The sequence below is a fragment of the Oncorhynchus mykiss genome, chromosome 9 (assembly GCF_013265735.2).
Source record: "Oncorhynchus mykiss isolate Arlee chromosome 9, USDA_OmykA_1.1, whole genome shotgun sequence".
In the NCBI taxonomy this organism is placed as follows: Eukaryota; Metazoa; Chordata; class Actinopteri; order Salmoniformes; family Salmonidae; genus Oncorhynchus; species Oncorhynchus mykiss.
The window spans coordinates 74,884,499-74,891,742 of NC_048573.1; positions in this window are offsets into that span (position 1 = coordinate 74,884,499).

Sequence of the window (7,244 nt, forward strand, 5' to 3'; positions counted from 1 at the left end):
CACAGTGAAGCATGGTTGTGGCAGCATCATGCTGTGGAGATGTTTTTCATCGGCAGGGACTGGGAAACTGGTCAGAATTGAAGGAATGATGGATGGCGCTAAATATAGGGAATCTTGAGAGAAACCTGTTTCAGTCTTCCAGAGATTTGAGACTGGGACGGAGGTTAACCTTGCAGCAGAACAATGACCCTAAGCATACTGCTAAAGCAACACTCGAGTGGTTTAAGGGGAAACATTTAAATGTCTTGGAATGGCCTAGTCAAAGCCCAGACCTCAATCCAATTTAGAATCTGTGGTATGATTTAAAGATTGCTGTACACCAGCAGAACCCATCCAACTTGAAGGAGCTGGAGTCGTTTTTCCTTGAGGAATGGGCAAAAATCCCAGTAGCTAGATGTGCCAAGGTTATAGAGACATACCTCAAGAGACTTGCAGCTGTAATTGCTGCAAAAGGTGGCTCTACAAAATATTGACTTTGGGGGGGGTGAATACTTATGCACTCTCAAGTTTTCAGTTTTTTTTGTCTTATTTCTTGTTTGTTTCACAATAAGACCTATTTTGCATCTTCAAAGTGGTAGGCAAGTTGTGTAAATCAAATGAATCAAACCCCCCAAAAATCTATTTTATTTCCAGGTTGTAAGGCAACAAAATAGGAAAAAATGCCAAGGGGGGTGAATACTGTCGCGAGCCACTGTTGTCCCGCCCTGACCTTAGAGCTTGTTATGTCTCTATTTTGGTTTGGTCACGGTGTGATTTGGGTGGGCATTCTATGTTACTTTTTCTATGTTATGGCCGAGTATGGATCTCAATCAGGGACAGCTGTCTATCGTTGTCTCTGATTGGGAACCGTACTTAGGTAGCTTTTTCTCACAGGGTTTTCGTGTGTAGTTAATTTCTGTTTAGTGTTTTCACCTTTACTGTTTCGGGTTATTCTCTTGTTTACTTCTGTTAAAGTGTTCAGTTTGAATAAAACAAGGACGAACACTTACCTCGCTGACCTTTGGTCCGATGATTGTTCTTCTTCAGACGACGAATACCGTTACCACTGTGCCTGTTTTGTTTTTCTAACTGATAAATCAGGAGCGTTCAAAGGAAGTGGTTTCCTTCTATGGTGACTATTTTTCTCTCCCATGTCCTTATGACATTCTCATATATGAATCTATTTCAATTACACACCCACACTCAATCATTAGCTTCAGAAAGAAGAAAACACTGAGCATCAATGCGTCATGCGTCCATATAAAAGGTTCTTGGCAAGATGTACCAGCTACTGCTGAAGTGAAATGAGGTGAAAAAGTCAAGGAACATGTAAACAAAGTAAATAATCATTACATTGATAATCAAGTACTTCTTGGCAGCCAGACGTAACCATGGCAGCCAGACGGTCTTTTACAACAGGATAATTATTTTGCTGCATTTATGTCCTCATCTCCTCTCTTTATCTCTTCTCGTTTAAACAAATCAATGGACAGCCCACAGAAGTACGCAGTGGGTGAAGACTGGCTGCAGTGATATCAGGCTGATCGTCTCCTTTCTATCACCATGGTTACATTGTTGACTGGTTGTTTAAAAATGACATTTTTTTAAAATGTTCTCTCTCTATGAAAATAAGTTTACGCACACAACTTTGAATCGGGTTTTAATGTTTGATTGTGTGATTTTGAAGTTTCTAATCAACAGCGACCTTCGTTCATTTTTTTCCTGCAATGTGTGATGAGTCCATCTAAGACTTGAATAAGAAAGAAGCTTTAAATAGAGTAGCTGAATGGAACACATGTCCTGCATCAAAATGGAAGACACCTGGTCGACTTCGCTAAAGAGGTTTCTAACCTCAAGGGTCTCAAGGTTAAATAAAACCTTTCAGAGCAAAGTGGCCCTTTCTGCCACATAAGTGTTGGAGTTAACACGTGGCAGTAGAGCTAAGAGGGGCCACGGCACAATACTACAGTGTCGTACAGATCTGTGAGCCACCCAAAACACTGAATGTGGTATACCAAAACAGTGAGGCCTTTACATTACTCTCCACTACTAGTGTAGAGGGCAAGGTCCACATGACTGATGCTGTCAGAGTTATAGGTCCACATGACTGATGCTGTCAGGGCTATAGGTCCACATGACTGATGCTGTCAGGGCTACAGGTCCACATGACTGATGCTGTCAGGGCTATAGGTCCACATGACTGATGCTGTCAGGGTTATAGGTCTACAAGACAGATGCTGTCAGGGTTATAGGTCCACATGACTGATGCTGTCAGGGCTATAGGTCCACATGACTGATGTTGTCAGGGTTATAGGTCCACATGACTGATGCTGTCAGGGTTATAGGCCCACATGACTGATGCTGTCAGGACTATAGGTCCACATGACTGATGCTGTCAGGGTTATAGGTCCACATGACTGATGCTGTCAGGGCTGTAGGTCCACATGACTGATGCTGTCAGGGCTATAGGTCCACATGACTGATGTTGTCAGGGTTATAGGTCCACATGACTGATGCTGTCAGGGTTATAGGTCCACATGACTGATGCTGTCAGGACTATAGGTCCACATGACTGATGCTGTCAGGGTTATAGGTCCACATGACTGATGCTGTCAGGGCTATCGGTCCACATGACTGATGCGGTCAGGGTTATAGGTCCACAAGACTGAAGCTGTCAGGGTTATAGGTCCACATGACTGATGCTGTCAGGGCTATAGGTCCACATGACTGATGCTGTCAGGGTTATAGGTCCACATGACTGATGCTGTCAGGGCTATAGGTCCACATGCTTCCAGGGTTCTAGGCAGCAATCCTTTACTGATTTAAAACGTGTGCTAAATATGGACAAAACTAAATACATGTTGTTTTTAAACTCCCGTACGAATGTTTCAGATGAACTACATGTTCACTCATTAGATGGTTCTTTAATCGAACGTGTTCCCGTATATAAATACTTAGGAATTTGGATTGATGTGGATTTGACGTTTAAAAACGTAAATATGAGATTGTTAAAGAAGATAAGATTTAAAGTTAGCTTTTTCTGCAGAAACAGATGGTGCCTTTCTCTAAGCAGTAGCATGCAGATTATTCAGTCAACCTTGTAATCTGTTCTTGATTATGTTCTTGATCATGTTATTGATTATGGTGATACTATGCTGGTTGATTTGCCATCACTAGCACAGAGAGGCTGCTGCCTATATACACAGACTTGAAATCATTGGCCACTATAATAAATGGAACACTAGTCACTGTCACGCCCTGATTTTAGAGATACTTTTTATGTCTCTATTTTGGTTTGGTCAGGGCGTGAGTTGGGGTGAGTATTCTATGTTCTATGTTGTGTAGTTCTATGTTTTTGGCCGGGAAAGGTTCTCAATCAGGGACAGCCGTCTATCGTTGTCTCTGATTGAGAACCATACTTAGGCTTCCCTTTTCTCCCACCTGTGTTTGTGGGAAGTTGACTTTGTTTAGGGCTCATAGTCTTTGATCTTCACGGTTTCTTTTTGTAGTGTTTATTGTTTTGTTCGGCGTCATTTTGATTTATAAAATAAAATCTACGCTCACCACGCTGCGCCTTGGTCCTCTCCTTTCAACAGCTGTAACAGTCACTTTAAATAATGTCACTTTAATAATGTTTACATATCTTTCTTTACTCATCTCATATGTATATACTGTATTCTATACCATTCTATGGTATCTCAGTCTATGCTATTCTGACATTACTCGTCCGTATATTTATATATTCTTAATTCCCTTCCTTTACTTAGATTTATGTGTATTGGATATATGTTGTGAAATTGTTAGAAATTGTTACTTGTTAGATATTGCTGCACTATCGAAACTAGAAGCGCAAGCTTTTCGCTACACCCGCAATAACATCTGCTAAACACATGTATGTGACCAATAACATTTGCTAAACACATGTATGTGACCAATAACATTTACTAAACACATGTATATGACCAATAACATCTGTTAAACACATGTATGTGACCAATAACATCTACTAAACACATGTATGTGACCAATAACATCTGCTAACACGTGTATGTGACCAATAACATCTACTAAACACATGTATGTGACCAATAACATCTGCTAACACGTGTATGTGACCAATAACATCTACTAAACACATGTATGTGACCAATAACATCTGCTAAACACATGTATGTGACCAATAACATCTACTAAACACATGTATGTGACCAATAACATCTGCTAAACACATGTATGTGACCAATAACATCTACTAAACACATGTATGTGACCAATAACATCTGCTAACACGTGTATGTGACCAATAACATCTGCTAAACACATGTATGTGACCAATAACATCTACTAAACACATGTATATGACCAATAACATCTGCTAACACGTGTATGTGACCAATAACATCTGCTAACACGTGTATGTGACCAATAACATCTGCTAAACACATGTATGTGACCAATAACATCTACTAAACACATGTATGTGACCAATAACATCTGCTAACACGTGTATGTGACCAATAACATCTGCTAAACACATGTATGTGACCAATAACATCTACTAAACACATGTATGTGACCAATAACATCTGCTAAACACATGTATGTGACCAATAACATCTGCTAAACACATGTATGTGACCAATCAAATGTGATTTGAAGCTGCTACTCTTATTAAACCTTTGGATGCCATCTTCCATAGTGCCCTTCGTTTTGTTACAGGTGACAGTTTTGATACTCATCATTGTATCAAAAGGTTGAACTTCGCTAAAGACTCGTAGATCTCTACATAACTCCCTTTTGTTTACCAGGTCCTACTTCGTACATTTCTGTATTATTTAACGTTGCTGTTGAACTGTAGACACCTGCGTTGTCTAACCTGTTCACAGGATTGGTTAACTCTTGAGGTTCCTAGGGTTTCCACCAAGTAAATCTAGTAAGTTAGTAAAACAGAAAATATTTATTAGGCCAAACATTACACGTGTTAGCAAGGCTAATCTGAAAACGCGCCTCTTCAACCTCAGGAGGCTGAAGAAATTCGTCTAGTCACCAAAAACACTCACTAACTTCTACAGATGCACAATCGAGAGCATCCTGGCGGGCTGTATCACCGCCTGGTATGGCAACTGCACCGCCCTCAACCGTAAGGCTCTCCAGAGGGTAGTGAGGTCTGCACAATGCATCACCGGGGGCAAACTACCTGCCCTCCAGGACACCTACACCACCCGATGTCACAGGAAGGCCATAAAGATCATCAAGGACATCAACCACCCGAGCCACTGCCTGTTCACCCCGCTATCATCCAGAAGGCGAGGTCAGTACAGGTGCATCAAAGCTGGGACCGAGAGACTGAAAAACAGCTTCTATCTCAAGGCCATCAGACTGTTAAACAGCCACCACTAACACTGAGTGGCTGCTGCCAACACACTGACACTGACTCAACTCCAGCCACTTTAATAATGGGAATTGATGGAAAATGATGTAAATATATCACTAGCCACTTTAAACAATATAATGTTACTTACCCTACATTATTCATCTCATATGCATACGTATATACTGTACTCTATATCATCGACTGTATCCTTATGTAATACATGTATCACTAGCCACTTTAAACTATGCCACTTTGTTTACATACTCATCTCATTTGTACATACTGTACTCGATACCATCTACTGTATCTTGCCTATGCTGCTCTGTACCATCACTCATTCATATATCCTTATGTACATGTTCTTTATCCCCTTACACTGTGTACAAGACAGTAGTTTTGGAATTGTTAGTTAGATTACTTGTTATTACTGCATTGTCGGAACTAGAAGCACAAGCATTTCGCTACACTCGCATTAACATCTGCTAACCATGTGTATGTGACAAATACAATTTGATTTGATTTGATTTGATTTTGATTTTGATTTGATTACTGTTGTATAGTAGCAGTAGCATACAACAAAACCATAAACATATGTAAACCAAAAGTATATTCTTTAGAATACAGTAAAGAACACAATTGTGTGTGTGGGGTCCCGGGGGGGAAGTCCAGGAATTGGTAGGGGGGGGGGGGGGGGGAATCACCAATGCTAAGCTACGCTTCATCTCTTCTCCGGCCTGGGTCTGGCCACAATACCTCGTCCACATCACAAGATACGTTTTCTCTTGCCAAACATCGAGGGAAGTATCTCCTAGCATGGCGTATCCAACCTTGGACAGAGGCAACCTCTATGTCCCCACATGGAGGGAAGTATATCCTAGCATGGTGTATCCAACCTTGGACAGAGGCAACCTCTATGTCCCCACATGCGTCCTCCATTGTCTGGAGAAGCGGCATGCGGGCATAGGGTTGGCGATCATACACTTTCCAGCGCCAGGCTGAGAATAATTCCTCTAGGGGATTTAGAAAAGGTGAATATGGGGTAAAGTACAAAACTACAAATTGTGGATAGGTGGCAAAACAGTTTTGGACCAGAAACTAACATTGTCCCATAAAACCACAAATCTAGCAGGCTCCTGATCTGGATCAGGGACAAGCATTGTGTAAATTGCATCCAGAAAATTGAGCATATGGCCGGTGTTGTACGGACCCAGTGTAGATTGTGATGGAGGACCCTGTTTTGAGTGATGGCAGCACACATAGTTATATTACCCCCACGCTGTCCAGGGACATTGGTAGTTGCCCTCTGTCCTATTACATTTCTTCCGCGGCGCCAGGTTTTGGTGAGGTTGAAGCCAACCTCATCCACATAAATAAATTCATGGCGAATTACATGGGCATCTAGCTCCAATACTCTCTGTAACAGACAAAAGGATATACAGATGAGTAAATATGGTATGTCTGAAGTACTGGAAGTAGTGTTGCATACATACCTCTACAAAGGCATGTCGCATATTCTTGACTCTGTCATAGTTTCTCTCAAATGGCACCTTGTAAAGTTGTTTCATCGTCACTCTGTGCCGTTGGAGGATGCGTTGTATGGTCGACGGGCTTACAGCATTGATGTTGTTAAATGGTGTCATTATTCAAGATATGCTCTCTTATCTCTCGAATCCTAATTGCATTGTTGGCCAAAACCATATTTATAATTGCATTCTCTTGTACATCTGTAAACAAGTGTCCTCGTCCTCCATGATGTCTTTGCCTTTCCACTCTGTACAGAATTCAAACACCTACTCATTCCAGGGTTCTAGAACACCTACTCATTCCAGGGTTCTAGAACACCTACTCATTCAAGGGTTCTAGAACACCTACTCATTCCAGGGTTCTAGAA